Consider the following 16959-nt stretch of genomic DNA (forward strand, 5'->3'; position numbering starts at 1 on the left):
ATTATAATCACTTTGAAGACACGTTCACCAATTCGGACAGAAATCAAAAAACAATTTTGAGAGCTCAGATAGAGCGTGCAATTTTAAGACACTTTTCATTTTACTTCTTTTATAATATGTATTTAATTCTCTTGGTTTCCTTTGTTGAAAAGCATACCTAGGTAGGCTCGAGAAGAACTGGGAGCTAGCTGCGGAATAGTGGCTGCACATATAAGCCTCTTGTCATTGGCTAGCCAGATATGTTTTGCTAACTAACTTTATGTTTAATTCTTTATTCAGGGATTACAAATATAGTTATATGCAACAACAATGCAATAATAGAATCCTCTAACATACAAGAGCCAAAAATAAATAAATAAACATATTTAATTAACATTTTACTTGATAGATATTTTTTTTTCCAAGTTTAATGTCTCTTTAAATTTAAAATCACCATACACTCTCAAAAGGCAAATGGAAACCTTTCCAAGAAAAATATGCATTAAAAAAAAAGAAAAAAAAAATGTCTGCTGGCGTATCATCTAGTTTGTTTCTGCATTTTCCTTAAATTATAATGAGATGGTTCATGAACATTCTCATTATGGTAATCCAGATTCCTTCAGGAAAATCCGAGATAAAAGCTGTAACTGACAGAACCTATTTGTGGTTAAGAAGCAGTCACTGCTCTCACATCTAAGGCGCGCTGCATGTTGGTTCTGCAAAGAGATGTTTTGTTCCTGTCCTAATCTTACGAGCGGTTTCTTCATTAGTCATGCAAAGCTTGTTCTCACATAATTTGCCTGGTTTGCAAAGACAAACATAAAACTTTCGATTATTAGAAGGTTTTAAAAAAAAAAAAAAAAAAGAATTAATTATAATATGTCAAAATACTGAAATCATTTAAAAAAAAAATAAGGTTTTGTACAGATAATAAAGTAATCAAAAGTATATATTTGAGTGCACATTTTACAGCAGTGTTTGTCTATTTATAGCTTCTATTATTATTATTATCATTATTATTATTTAACCCCTTCAGGACGGGGACACATGTTAATGTAAGCATTAACAGGAAACAGGAAGTCGCATGATTGTCGCTGTGATCACATGATTCTAACGCTGGGATTGGATCCTGGGGACTGTCTACGATGCTAGGCACATCCCCTAGTTGGATTTTTTGCTTTGTCAAAGCAGCAAAGTGCAGGACACCGAAAATTTAGAACATCCCATGCCGTCTAATGGTGTTGAAGCCCAGTGCTTTTTAGATGGCATGGAACGTACTAACAGTATCTAGGGGGTAAGGTTTCCAGCTGCCCCTACAAAAATACTAGATGACCAGTGAATGGCTTGGAAAGGTAGTAGGTGACGTTAGTACAACAGCCACTTACCAAAACCCTATCTTAAACTTCAGCCTTGGTCCTAATATTTATTCTTCACATCAGAAGATCCTCTAGGCTGACAGTTACAATTAAAGCAGTGATTTTACCCCACTGGTTGCTAGTAAGACAACAAGTCAGTGGTTTTAGCCCTCTAAATTTAGCTCCAGTAGCATGCACAGAGCAGTGATTTCACCCTTTTGGCTGCCATTAACAAACATAGAGCTATGATCTGACTGTAATTGCCAATACCACATTCAAAAGCACTAGTAGATTTTTTTTTTACAAAGACCAGATATTCTAATTCCTTATATGCCAATAACACACATTAGTGATATTTGTACCCTTCTTGGGGATTTACCCTTTTGTGCCAGTAACACAAGAAGAGTTTTTTAACTCTTTTGTACTTGTAAAAAAATAATTTTAACCTTCATTGTGGTGCAACTCAGAAAACAGTGATTTAAATCCCAATATGCCAGTAATAGCAGATATTCACCCATCAGCTTTTTGTCAGTACTACATAGCACCAAGTGTGCCTGCAGAAAAAAATAATAATTATATATATATATATATATATATATATATATATATATATATATATATATATATATATATATATAAGTGTATATATGTCAGATAACTGAAATGAATCAAATGTGCAAAACTAACATACCAATTCGTTGTGAGACATTGTACAAATAATTCATACAATGATATATCTGTAGCTAACACAGTGATATACTGTTAGTCATGTTTAGGAAGAAACAGTAAACACATGTAGCAATTGTTATTACAAACTCAGAAGTGATTGCATCGATAGTTGATAGTGGCTGACACTTCTAAGTCTGTTTGAATCATGGGTAACAGGGTATTAGGATGATAGGATAAATATAAGCAATAATATGAAGCTAACTGGGAGAGTGTAAAGAGGAGAACAACTGAGATAGCATGAAAAAGGGGTAAAAAATCACAGACACAATCCTTAGCAGAGTTCCGGAAACCAAGCAGCTGAAATGTATAAATTTTGTAGATGGGGAACATATGGGGAAATACCTGGTTGGTGAAGTGGCGGAATAGCTGTTAAACAGGTGCCGGTCCATGGAGACTTACAGAGGCGGAGTGTGGTGTGTCTGAGTCCGGTGCCGGAGAGAGCAGGGAGGATCGTAGTTAGCGTGAGAGATCAGCAGCTGAGCTGTTAGACGTGCAGCAGGACAGAGAGCCGGAAGAAGTCTGGGGTTGCAGCTGGAAACCGTTATGACGGTTTACAATGAACTAAGGCAATCTTTTTATAAAGATATCAGGAACAACAAGGAGAGCTTGTCAAGTAGCGTCCTAACATGGAAGACTTGCATACAAAATAACAAGCAATTAGGCTGAGGAGGAAGGAAGCTTATAAAGGATTTAGCCCTACCCCTTATTAAAGGTACAGGCATGATGGAAATATATAACAGTTTCCCCCCTCAAGGAAATCCCTCCAGGGATTTAAGGAGAAGGCCTGTCAGGAAATCTGCGATGGAAAACCGATAGCAAACATGGTGCAGATATATTGGAAGCTGGTTGCCAGGAATCTTCCTCTGTAGAGAAACCTTTCAAGCAAATGAGATATTGCAACTGACCACGGAATCTCCTGGTGTCAAGAATAGCGGATACTTTATACTGCAGGTCCGGTTGGGGGTTTAGTGGTGGAGCTCCAGAAGACAATGTGGGGATAGTGGATATCTTACATGGATATAGAAGGTAGACATGGAATACAGGGTGTATTCGGCAGTGAGCGGGGAGATTTAATCTAACTGCATTTTTATTGATTATACCACTTATAGAGAAAGGGCCCACGTATAACTGGGGGAACTTTCGAGATGGTGTACGAAGTTTGAGATGTTGAGTGGAAAGCCACACCTTGTCACCTACCTGGTATACAGGAGGGGTTCTATGATGGAGGTCATAATAATACTTGTGTTTCTTCTGGGATTCCGTGATAGTTTCTCGAAGGAGTTGAAAACGCAGTGATAGATCAATGACAACATTATTAACTTGAGGTGAGGGAATCTGTGAAGTCGGAAGTAAGTGGAAACTGGGATGGTATCCATAGTTGGCGTAGAAAGGTGACATCTTTTTAGTTTGGTTGAAAGAATTATTGTATGTGAATTCTGCAGTACTAATATAATCAGCCCATGTTTCTTGTTCTTGTGAACAGTAGATCCGTAAGTATTGTTCTAGAGATTGGTTTGTTCTTTCACACTGTCCATTAGTTTGAGGGTGGTAAGAAGTGGTGAGTTTCCTTTCAATATTCAATCTTTTACAAAGAAATGTCCAGAATTTGGAGGTAAACTGGGTACCTCTGTCAGTGAGTATGGATGAAGGTAAACCATGGAGTTTGACAATGTTGTTGATGAACAAGTCTGCAGTCTGAGATGAGTTAGGAAGTCTTTGTGTAGGAAGAAAATGTGCCATTTTAGTGAATCGGTCTACTACAACTAAAATTGTAGTGAAGGAAGAGGACTGTGAAATCCATTGCAATTTCCTTTCAAGGACGGTCTGGAATGGGCAAGGTTAGGAGTAAACCATAAGGTTTAGTATGATCATTTTTAGAGAGTACACAGATTGAACAATTGTCAATGTAATTCTTTACTGAGTCATACATCTTTGGCCACCAGAAGGATCTTTTGAGGAGATTTACGGTGTTGTTAATACCGGGATGACCACATAGAAGTGAGTCATGAGTAATACAGAGAATCTCATGTCTTAATGATGCCTGGATATATAGATGGTCACCATAGTAGTATACCCCATCTTGCTGTTTGGTAAGATCATAGGTCGTGATGGTATGGTCCTGTTCTTGGGCTTCTTGTACAGAGCGATGCAATCTTGATGTAAGTGCGATGATATGTTCCGTAGGAATCACAGTAGATGAAATTTTAGAGAGGTTAGGAGGATCTAATCTTGACAGGGCATCCGCTTTACCATTTTTGGATCCTGGGCGGTAAGTTATGTGAAAATTAAATCTTGAGAAATATAGGCTCCACCTTACCTGTCTGGTGGAGAGGGTTCGGTTTTAAGGAAGTCGAATGAATGTTGTACTTCGTTGGTCCAATGGAAAGGTGTATTTTTTCCTGTAAGTCTTGTTAAGGGTTTTACTATTGTTGAATTTTTTTTTACAAACTTCCGATAAAAGTTGGAAAACCCTAAGAAACTTTGAAGATATTTTTTATTGTTTGGTTTAGGCCAATTTACAATGGCCGAGACCTTATAATCTTCCATATGTATTCCTTGAGGTGTGATGATATATCCAAGGAAGGAGATTTTGTGTGAGTGAAATATACATTTTTCTGGTTTGGTGTAAAGACTGTTCTCACATAAACGTGTTAGAACTGTTGTTACATGTTGTATGTGATCTTGAATATTGTCTGAATATATTAAAATGTCATCTAGGTAGATGATGACATAAACATCGAGTATATCACGGAAAATTTCATTAATTAAATTTTGAAATGTGGCGGGGGCATTGTAGAGCCCGAATGACATCATTGTATATTCATAATGTCCATACCTAGTACGGAAGGCAGTAAGCCACTTCAAATTTGTATGAGGTTGTAAGCTCCCCTTAAATCTAGTTTTGTGAATATTGTAGCGGTAGATAACCTCTCAATTAATTAATTGATTAGAGAGATTGGGTAACGATTTTTTATAGTTAGTTTATTTAACTGTCTATAGTCCACAATAGGACGAATGGTATCGTCCTTATTGCGGACAAAAAATATACTTGCACCTGCAGGAGAAGTTGATGGTCTTATAAACCCCTTCTTTAAATTTAAGTCTAAATATTCCTTTAAATACTTCAACTCTGGCTGTGAGAGGGGATATATGTGACCATGTAGAACAGTTGATCCTGGGTACAAATCTATAGGACAATCGTACTGGGGAGGTAAGGATTCAGCCTCCTTTTTGTCAAAAACTTCTGCAAACTGAGAATTCTCTTTTGGTATGGGTAGAGGTGGAGTGTAGTTTGGCTTTGTTACATCTAATGTAGAGATAGAATTGAAACAAGAATTATTGCAATAGTCTGAGTGGAAGTGAAGTGTAAGTGAGGACCAATCTATTGTAGGTTGGTGTACCCTTAACCATTTTAAGCCCAAAATAATTGGGAATAATGGGGAAGGTGTAACATCAAATGAGAGGTATTCAGCATATCCGTGTAGTGTAGACTAATCTTGGTTGGGTATGGTGTGTAATAGGTCCATTTGCAACATGTGTACCATCAAATAAACAAAGCACAAGGGGATGTTGTTTTTTAACTATGGGTATTTTATTTTCACAAACAATGCTTAAATCTACAAAGTTTCCTGAGGCACCGGAATCAATAACGGCCTTCAGAGATATCCGATGACGATCCCACTGTAGGGAGAAAGGTAGTACACAATAAGTATTCACATGACTATTTGTGGTAATGCTAGAAGGTAGATCAATTTGCTTACGTTTCTTGTTTCTAGCAAGGTTTGAACAGTCCTTTACTTCGTGAAGTTTTGAAGCACAATAGAGACAAAGATTATTTACATTCCTTCTCAGTTTCTCCTCTGGTTTCAGCGGTCCCCTGATGAACCCCACTTCCATAGCCTCTTCTGTGGCTTTGGTAGGTTGTGGACTTTTTTGTACTGATCGCATGGATGAGGATTCGTAAGAGAATTTTTCCTTTTTTCTCTCTCTGATACAGCGATCAATTTGTATAGCAAGAGATATTAGACCATCCAGAGCTTCAAGAATTACTAATCTTGAGAGCTCGTCTTTGAGTGTTTCTGACAAACCAAGACGAAACTGGTTTCTGAGTGAAATATTATTCCACTGCGTATCCTTGGATAATCTTTTAACTACGCTATATAGTCCTCCACAGGTCTCTTTCCTTGTCTCAAAGCTCTCATCTGGGTTTCTGACGTTATTTGCTTACATGGATCATCATAGAGTAGTGCCATTGCTTGAAAGAAGGCCTATAAGGAATCTAGAATTGGGTCATTCTGTTCATAATAACTATTAGCCCAAGTCCTGGTTTTGGATCTTAAAAAGATATTACTGTGAGTACTTTCTGTCTGTCTGTACTGTAGGTTTTTGGCTTCATTGTAAAAAGTAATGAGCAGGCATTCTGAAAATCCCTAAAATGACCTCCTGCAAATACCTCTAGTAAAGAGACTATAGGTTCATGCACTGTTTCTGGACAAACATGTTTTATTGCTGCTGTACCTTTAATGATGTCACGTAGTGTCTGATTCTCCACCTGCAATTCTCTTAACCCTTGAGTAAGGAGGTCGACTCTCTGTGAGAGGTTAACCACGTGATCAGAGAGTTCTGCTAGATCCATTGGTTCTGGCTTGTTATTATGTCAGATAACTGAAATTAATCAAATGTGCAGAACTAACATAACAATTTGTTGTGAGACATAGTACAAATAATTGATGCAATGATATATCTGTAGCTAACAGAGTGATATACTGTTGGTCATGTTTAGGAAGAAACAGTAAACACATGTAGCAATTGTTATTACAAACTCAGAAGTGATTGCATCGATAGTTGATATTGGCTGACACTTCTAAGTCTGCTTGAATCATGGGTAACAGGGTATTAGGACGATAGGAGGAATATAAGCAATAATATGAAGCTAACTGGGAGAGTGTAAAGAGGAGAACAACTGAGATAGCATGAAAAAAGGGTAAAAAATCACAGACACAATCCTTAGCAGAGTAACCCAAGCAGCTGAAATGTATACATTTTGTAGATGGGGAACATTGGGGAAATACCTGGTTGGTGAAGTGGCAGAATAGCTATTAAACAGGTGCCGGTCCGTGGAGACTTACAGAGGCGGAGTGTGGTGCGCCTGAGTCCGGTGCCGGAGAGAGCAGGGAGGATCATAGTTAGCGTGAGAGATCAGCAGCTAAGCTGTTAGACGCGCAGCAGGAGAGAAAGCAGTCTGGGGTTGCAGCTGGAAACCATAATGACGGTTTACAATGAACTAAGGCAATCTTTTTAGAAAGATATCAGAAACAACAAGGAGAGCTTGTCAGGTAACGTCCTAACGTGGATACAAAATAACAAGCAATTAGGAGGAGGAAGGAAGCTTATAAAGGATTTAGCCCTACCCCTCATTAAAGGTACAGGCATGATGGAAATATATATATACAATTTTAAGCCCAAAATAATTGGGAATAATGGGGAAGGTGTAACATCAAATGAGAGGTATTCAGCATATCCTTGTAGTGTTGTGACTAATATTGGTTGGGTATGGTGTGTAATAGGTCCATTTGCAACATGTGTACCATCAAATAAACGAAGCACAAGGGGATGTTGTTTTTTAACTATGGGTATTTTATTTTCACAAACAATGCTTAAATCTACAAAGTTTCCTTAGGCACCAGAATCAGTAACGGCCTTCAGAGATATCCGATGACGATCCCACTGTAGGGAGAAAGGTAGTACACAATAAGTATTCACATACATAGCAGTCTGGGGTTGCAGCTGGAAACCATAATGACGGTTTACAAAGTTTGTGCTGAAGCTTGGGCCCCCCTAAGGGGGGGGACCTCCAGGGCCCGGTTGCAGTTGCGCTCTCTGCATCCCCAGTAGTTCTGACCCTGCTTCTGATCCTTTGCCTCTCTCAGTTGGAGTACCGCAAGGCTCTGTCTTTGGTCCCTTGCTTTTCTCTCTCTATACATCCTCCCTTGGAAAACTTATAGCCTTCTTTGGCTTCCAGTACCACTTATATGCTGATAATACCCAAATCTATCTTTCTTCCCCTGATATCTCTCCCTCTTTACTCAACCAGACTTTCAACTGCCTTTCTGCAATTTCCTCTTGGATGTCTTCACACTACCTCCAACTCAATCTGTCCAAAATTGAGCTGCTTCTTATTCCTCCCTCTTCGAGACATCCAACACCTGACATTTCCCTGACAGTCAGAGACTCTATTCTCAACACCTCAACCCAGGTCCACTGTCTTGGGGTCACACTTGACTCAGAACTCACATTCAACCCACATATACAAGCGCTTACCAAATCCTGCCGTTCACAGCTACGCAACATTTCCAGAATTCGTACCTTCCTTACTAAGAAGGCTGCAAAATTACTAATTAATTCCCTCATTTTGTCACACATTGATTATTTCAATCTACTTTTAAATGGCCTTCCAAAAAACCGCCTCTCCTCCCTTCAATCTATTATGAATGCTTCTGCTAGATTCATCCACCTAAGTAGCCGATCTACATCAGCTGCTCCGCTCTGCCACTCTCTACACTGGCTCCCCATACACTCCAGAATACAATTTAAAGTATTAACCCTAACTTACAAAGCAGTCAACAGTCTAACTACCAACTATATTTCCTCTCTCATCTCCAAATATTCCCCATATCGTCCTCTTCAATCAACCTCTAACCTACGTCTCTCCACTCCTGTTATCTCTATGTCCCACTCCCATCTCCAAGACTTCTCACATGCTGCTCCTGTCCTCTGGAACTCTCTACCCCACTCCATAAGACTGTCTCCAACCTTGTATAGCTTCTGATACCTCCTTGAAAACTCACCTATTCAGAGAGGCTTACCATCTCTCCTCCATCTCTCATTCTAACCAAAATAATTATTGAACTGCCTGACTCACTGCTGCAACTACAATCCATGTACCCCAAACCGTACGTCTCTGCACCCTAAACCTGTAGACTGTAGGGCCTCTCCGGAGGATATCAGGAACAACAAGGAGAGCTTGTCAAGTAACGTCCTAACATGGAAGACTTGCATACAAAATAACAAGCAATTAGGCTGAGGAGGAAGGAAGCTTATAAAGGATTTAGCCCTACCCCTTATTAAAGGTACAGGCATGATGGAAATATATAACAGTTTCCCCCCTCAAGGAAATCCCTCCAGGGATTTAAGGAGAAGGCCTGTCAGGAAATCTGCGATGGAAAACCGATAGCAAACATGGTGCAGATATGTTGGAAGCTGGTTGCCAGGAATCTTCCTCCGTAGAGAAACCTTTCCAGCGAATGAGATATTGCAACTGACCACGGAATCTCCTGGTGTCAAGAATAGCGGATACTTTATACTCCAGGTCCGGTTGGGGGTTTAGTGGTGGAGCTCCGGAAGACAATGTGGGGATAGTGGATATCTTACATGGATATAGAAGGTAGACATGGAATACAGGGTGCATTCGGAAGTGAGCGGGGAGATTTAATCTAACTGCATTTTTATTGATTATACCACTTATAGAGAAAGGGCCCACGTATAACTGGGGGAACTTTCGAGATGGTGTACGAAGTTTGAGATGTTGAGTGGAAAGCCACACCTTGTCACCTACCTGGTATACAGGAGGGGTTCTATGATGGAGGTCATAATAATACTTGTGTTTCTTCTGGGATTCCGTGATAGTTTCTCGAAGGAGTTGAAAACGCAGTGATAGATCAATGACAACATTATTAACTTGAGGTGAGGGAATCTGTGAAGTCGGAAGTAAGTGGAAACTGGGATGGTATCGATAGTTGGCGTAGAAAGGTGACATTTTTTAAGTTTGGTTGATAGAATTATTGTATGTGAATTCTGCAGTACTAATATAATCAGCCCATGTTTCTTGTTCTTGTGAACAGTAGATCCGTAAGTATTGTTCTAGAGATTGCTTTGTTCTTTCACACTGTCCATTAGTTTGAGGGTGGTAAGAAGTGGTGAGTTTCCTTTCAATATTCAATCTTTTACAAAGAAATGTCCAGAATTTGGAGGTAAACTGGGTACCTCTGTCAGTGAGTATGGATGAAGGTAAACCATGGAGTTTGACAATGTTGTTGATGAACAAGTCTGCAGTCTGAGATGAGTTAGGAAGTCTTTGTGTAGGAAGAAAATGTGCCATTTTAGTGAATCGGTCTACTACAACTAAAATTGTAGTGAAGGAAGAGGACTTGGGTAAGTCGACTGTGAAATCCATTGCAATTTCCTTTCAAGGACGGTCTGGAATGGGCAAGGTTAGGAGTAAACCATAAGGTTTAGTATGATCATTTTTAGAGAGTACACAGATTGAACAATTGTCAATGTAATTCTTTACTGAGTCATACATCTTTGGCCACCAGAAGGATCTTTTGAGGAGATTTACGGTGTTGTTAATACCGGGATGACCACATAGAAGTGAGTCATGAGTAATACGGAGAATCTCATGTCTTAATGATGCCTGGATATATAGATGGTCACCATAGTAGTATACCCCATCTTGCTGTTTGGTAAGATCATAGGTCGTGATGGTATGGTCCTGTTCTTGGGCTTCTTGTACAGAGCGATGCAATCTCGATGTAAGTGCGATGATATGTTCTGTAGGAATCACAGTAGATGAAATTTTAGAGAGGTTATGAGGATCTAATCTTGACAGGGCATCCGCTTTACCATTTTTGGATCCTGGGCGGTAAGTTATGTGAAAATTAAATCTTGAGAAATATAGGCTCCACCTTACCTGTCTGGCGGAGAGGGTTCGGTTTTGAGGAAGTCGAATGAATGTTGTACTTCGTTGGTCCAATGGAAAGGTGTATTTTTTCCTGTGAGTCTTGTTAAGGGTCTTACTATTGTTGAATTTTTTTTTTACAAACTTCCGATAAAAGTTGGAAAACCCTAAGAATCTTTGAAGATATTTTTTATTGTTTGGTTTAGGCCAATTTACAATGGCCGAGACCTTATTATCTTCCATATGTATTCCTTGAGGTGTGATGATATATCCAAGGAAGGAGATTTTGTGTGAGTGAAATATACATTTTTCTGGTTTGGTGTAAAGACTGTTCTCACATAAACGTGTTAGAACTGTTGTTACATGTTGTATGTGATCTTGAATATTGTCTGAATATATTAAAATGTCATCTAGGTAGATGATGACATAAACATCTAGTATATCACTGAAAATTTCATTAATAAAATTTTGAAATGTGGCGGGGGCATTGTAGAGCCCGAATGACATCATTGTATATTCATAATGTCCATACCTAGTACGGAAGGCAGTAAGCCACTCGTCTCCACTTCAAATTCGTATGAGGTTGTAAGCTCCCCTTAAATCTAGTTTTGTGAATATTGTAGCGGTAGATAACCTCTTAATTAATTAGTTGATTAGAGAGAGTGGGTAAAGATTGTTTATAGTTAGTTTATTTAACTGTCTATAGTCCACAATAGGACGAATGGTATCGTCCTTATTGCGGACAAAAAATATACTTGCACCTGCAGGAGAAGTTGATGGTCTTATAAACCCCTTCTTTAAATTTAAGTCTAAATATTCCTTTAAATACTTCAACTCTGGTTGTGAGAGGGGATATATGTGACCATGTAGAACAGTTGATCCTGGGTACAAATCTATAGGACAATCGTACTGGGGAGGTAAGGATTCAGCCTCCTTTTTGTCAAAAACTTCTGCAAACTGAGAATACTCTTTTGGTATGGGTAGAGGTGGAGTGTAGTTTGGCTTTGTTACATCTAATGTAGAGATAGAATTGAAACAAGAATTATTGCAATAGTCTGAGTGGAAGTGAAGTGTAAGTGAGGACGAATCTATTGTAGGTTGGTGTACCCTTAACCATTTTAAGCCCAAAATAATTGGGAATAATGGGGAAGGTGTAACATCAAATGAGAGGTATTCAGCATATCCTTGTAGTGTTGTGACTAATATTGGTTGGGTATGGTGTGTAATAGGTCCATTTGCAACATGTGTACCATCAAATAAACGAAGCACAAGGGGATGTTGTTTTTTAACTATGGGTATTTTATTTTCACAAACAATGCTTAAATCTACAAAGTTTCCTTAGGCACCAGAATCAGTAACAGCCTTCAGAGATATCCGATGACGATCCCACTGTAGGGAGAAAGGTAGTACACAATAAGTATTCACATAACTATTTGTGGTAATGCTAGAAGATAGATCAATTTGCTTACCTTTCTTGTTTCTAGCAACGTTTGGACAGTCCTTTACTTCATGAAGTTTTGAAGCACAATAGAGATAAAGATTGTTTACCTTCCTTCTCAGTTTCTTCTCTGGTTTCAGTGGTCCCCTGATGAACCCCACTTCCATAGCGTCTTCTGTGGCTTTGGTAGGTTGTGGACTTTTTTGTACTGATCGCATGGGTAAGGATTCGTAAGAGAATTTTTCCTTTTTTCTCTCTCTGATACAGCGATCAATTTGTATAGCAAGAGATATTAGACCATCCAGAGCTTCAAGAATTACTAATCTTGAGAGCTCGTCTTTGAGTGTTTCTGACAAACCAAGACGAAACTGGTTTCTGAGTGAAATATTATTCCACTGCGTATCCTTGGATAATCTTTTAACTACGCTATATAGTCCTCCACAGGTCTCTTTCCTTGTCTCAAAGCTCTCATCTGGGTTTCTGACGTTATTTGCTTACATAGATCATCATAGAGTAGTGCCATTGCTTGAAAGAAGGCCTATAAGGAATCTAGAATTGGGTCATTCTGTTCATAATAACTATTAGCCCAAGTCCTGGTTTCGGATCTTAAAAAAGATATTACTTTGAGTACTTTCTGTCTGTCTGTACTGTAGGTTTTTGGCTTCATTGTAAAAAGTAATGAGCAGGCATTTTGAAAATCCCTAAAATGACTTCTGTCACCTGCAAATACCTCTGGTAAAGAGACTATAGGTTCATGCACTGTTTCTGGACAAACATGTTTTATTGCTGCTGTACCTTTAATGATGTCACGTAGTGTCTGATTCTCCACCTGCAATTCTCTTAACCCTTGAGTAAGGAGGTCGACTCTCTGTGAGAGGTTAACCACGTGATCAGAGAGTTCTGCTAGATCCATTGGTTGTGGCTTGTTATTATGTCAGATAACTGAAATGAATCAAATGTGCAGAACTAACATAACAATTCGTTGTGAGACATAGTACAAATAATTGATACAATGATATATCTGTAGCTAACAGAGTGATATACTGTTGGTCATGTTTAGGAAGAAACAGTAAACACATGTAGCAATTGTTATTACAAACTCAGAAGTGATTGCATCGATAGTTGATAGTGGCTGACACTTTTAAGTCTGTTTGAATCATGGGTAACAGGGTATTAGGACGATAGGATGAATATAAGCAATAATATGAAGCTAACTGGGAGAGTGTAAAGAGGAGAACAACTGAGATAGCACGAAAAAGGGTAAAAAAATCACAGACACAATCCTTAGCAGAGTAAACCAAGCAGCTGAAATGTATACATTTTGTAGATGGGGAACATTGGGGAAATACCTGGTTGGTGAAGTGGCAGAATAGCTATTAAACAGGTGCCGGTCCGTGGAGACTTACAGAGGCGGAGTGTGGTGCGTCTGAGTCCGGTGCCGGAGAGAGCAGGGAGGATCATAGTTAGCTTGAGAGATCAGAAGCTAAGCTGTTAGACGCGCAGCAGGAGAGAGAGCAGTCTGGGGTTGCAGCTGGAAACCATAATGACGGTTTACAATGAACTAAGGCAATCTTTTTAGAAAGATATCAGGAACAACAAGGAGAGCTTGTCAGGTAACGTCCTAACGTGGATACAAAATAACAAGCAATTAGGCTGAGGAGGAAGGAAGCTTATAAAGGATTTAGCCCTACCCCTCATTAAAGGTACAGGCATGATGGAAATATATATATACAATATATATACTTTATATATATATATATATATATATATATATATTTATATTTAACAATTTAATACTTCTGGACAACGTTCACCTCACCACCAACCCCGGAAAGCTGTTCCCAACCTTTAATGCCTGCACCCTTGTCCACTACCAATCTCACTGCTCAGATTTTTGCTGATCACTTCCTTAAAAAATAAAATTGACACAATTAGACTTTTGCTTATATTCATCCTAGGAGGTTAGGATGAATATAAGCAATAATATAAAGCTAACTGGGAGAGTGTAAAGAGGAGAACAACTGAGATAGCATGAAAAAAGGGTAAAAAATCACAGACACAATCCTTAGCAGAGTTCCGGAAACCAAGCAGCTGAAATGTATACATTTTGTAGATGGGGAACATATGGGGAAATACCTGGTTGGTGAAGTGGCGGAATAGCTGTTAAACAGGTGCCGGTCCATGGAGACTTACAGAGGCGGAGTGTGGTGCAGGGAGGATCGTAGTTAGCGTGAGAGATCAGCAGCTGAGCTGTTAGACGTGCAGCAGGAGAGAGAGCCGGAAGAAGTCTGGGGTTGCAGCTGGAAACCGTTATGACGGTTTACAATGAACTAAGGCAATCTTTTTATAAAGATATCAGGAGCAACAAGGAGAGCTTGTCAAGTAACGTCCTAACATGGAAGACTTGCATACAAAATAACAAGCAATTAGGCTGAGGAGGAAGGAAGCTTATAAAGGATTTAGCCCTACCCCTTATTAAAGGTACAGGCATGATGGAAATATATAACAGTTTCCCCCCTCAAGGAAATCCCTCCAGGGATTTAAGGAGAAGGCCTGTCAGGAAATCTGCGATGGAAAACCGATAGCAGACATGGTGCAGATATATTGGAAGCTGGTTGCCAGGAATCTTCCTCCGTAGAGAAACCTTTCAAGCAAATGAGATATTGCAACTGACCACGGAATCTCCTGGTGTCAAGAATAGCGGATACTTTATACTCCAGGTCCGGTTGGGGGTTTAGTGGTGGAGCTCCAGAAGACAATGTGGGGATAGTGGATATCTTACATGGATATAGAAGGTAGACATGGAATACAGGGTGTATTCGGCAGTGAGCGGGGAGATTTAATCTAACTGCATTTTTATTGATTATACCACTTATAGAGAAAGGGCCCACGTATAACTGGGGGAACTTTCGAGATGGTGTACGAAGTTTGAGATGTTGAGTGAAAAGCCACACCTTGTCACCTACCTGGTATACAGGAGGGGTTCTATGATGGAGGTCATAATAATACTTGTGTTTCTTCTGGGATTCCGTGATAGTTTCTCGAAGGAGTTGAAAACGCAGTGATAGATCAATGACAACATTATTAACTTGAGGTGAGGGAATCTGTGAAGTCGGAAGTAAGTGGAAACTGGGATGGTATCCATAGTTGGCGTAGAAAGGTGACATCTTTTTAGTTTGGTTGATAGAATTATTGTATGTGAATTCTGCAGTACTAATATAATCAGCCCATGTTTCTTGTTCTTGTGAACAGTAGATCCGTAAGTATTGTTCTAGAGATTGGTTTGTTCTTTTACACTGTCCATTAGTTTGAGGGTGGTAAGAAGTGGTGAGTTTCCTTTCAATATTCAATCTTTTACAAAGAAATGTCCAGAATTTGGAGGTAAACTGGGTACCTCTGTCAGTGAGTATGGATGAAGGTAAACCATGGAGTTTGACAATGTTGTTAATGAACAAGTCTGCAGTCTGAGATGAGTTAGGAAGTCTTTGTGTAGGAAGAAAATGTGCCATTTTAGTGAATCGGTCTACTACAACTAAAATTGTAGTAAAGGAAGAGGACTTGGGTAAGTCGACTATGAAATCCATTGCAATTTCCTTTCAAGGACGGTCTGGAATAGGCAAGGTTAGGAGTAAACCATAAGGTTTAGTATGATAATTTTTAGAGAGTACACAGATTGAACAATTGTCAATGTAATTCTTTATTGAGTCATACATCATTGGCCACCAGAAGGATCTTTTGAGGAGATTTACGGTGTTGATAATACCGGGATGACCACATAGAAGTGAGTCATGAGTAATACGGAGAATCTCATGTCTTAATGATGCCTGGATATATAGATGGTCACCATAGTAGTATACCCCATCTTGCTGTTTCGTAAGATCATAGGTCGTGATGGTATGGTCCTGTTCTTGGGCTTCTTGTACAGAGCGATGCAATCTCGATGTAAGTGCGATGATATGTTCCGTAGGAATCACAGTAGATGAAATTTTAGAGAGGTTAGGAGGATCTAATCTTGACAGGGCAACCGCTTTACCATTTTTGGATCCTGGGCGGTAAGTTATGTGAAAATTAAATCTTGAGAAATATAGGCTCCACCTTACCTGTCTGGCGGAGAGGGTTCGGTTTTAAGGAAGTCGAATGAATGTTGTACTTCGTTGGTCCAATGGAAAGGTGTATTTTTTCCTGTGAGTCTTGTTAAGGGTTTTACTATTGTTGAATTTTTTTTTTTACAAACTTCCGATAAAAGTTGGAAAACCCTAAGAAACTTTGAAGATATTTTTTATTGTTTGGTTTAGGCCAATTTACAATGGCCGAGACCTTATTATCTTCCATATGTATTCCTTGAGGTGTGATGATATATCCAAGGAAGGAGATTTTGTGTGAGTGAAATATACATTTTTCTGGTTTGGTGTAAAGACTGTTCTCACATAAACGTGTTAGAACTGTTGTTACATGTTGTATGTGATCTTGAATATTGTCTGAATATATTAAAATGTCATCTAGGTAGATGATGACATAAACATCGAGTATATCACGGAAAATTTCATTAATTAAATTTTGAAATGTGGCGGGGGCATTGTAGAGCCCGAATGACATCATTGTATATTCATAATGTCCATACCTAGTACGGAAGGCAGTAAGCCACTTGTCTCCACTTCAAATTCGTATGAGGTTGTAAGCTCCCCTTAAATCTAGTTTTGTGAATATTGTAGCGGTAGATA

The sequence above is a fragment of the Bombina bombina genome, chromosome 7 (genome assembly GCF_027579735.1).
Source record: "Bombina bombina isolate aBomBom1 chromosome 7, aBomBom1.pri, whole genome shotgun sequence".
Lineage (NCBI taxonomy): Eukaryota > Metazoa > Chordata > Amphibia > Anura > Bombinatoridae > Bombina > Bombina bombina.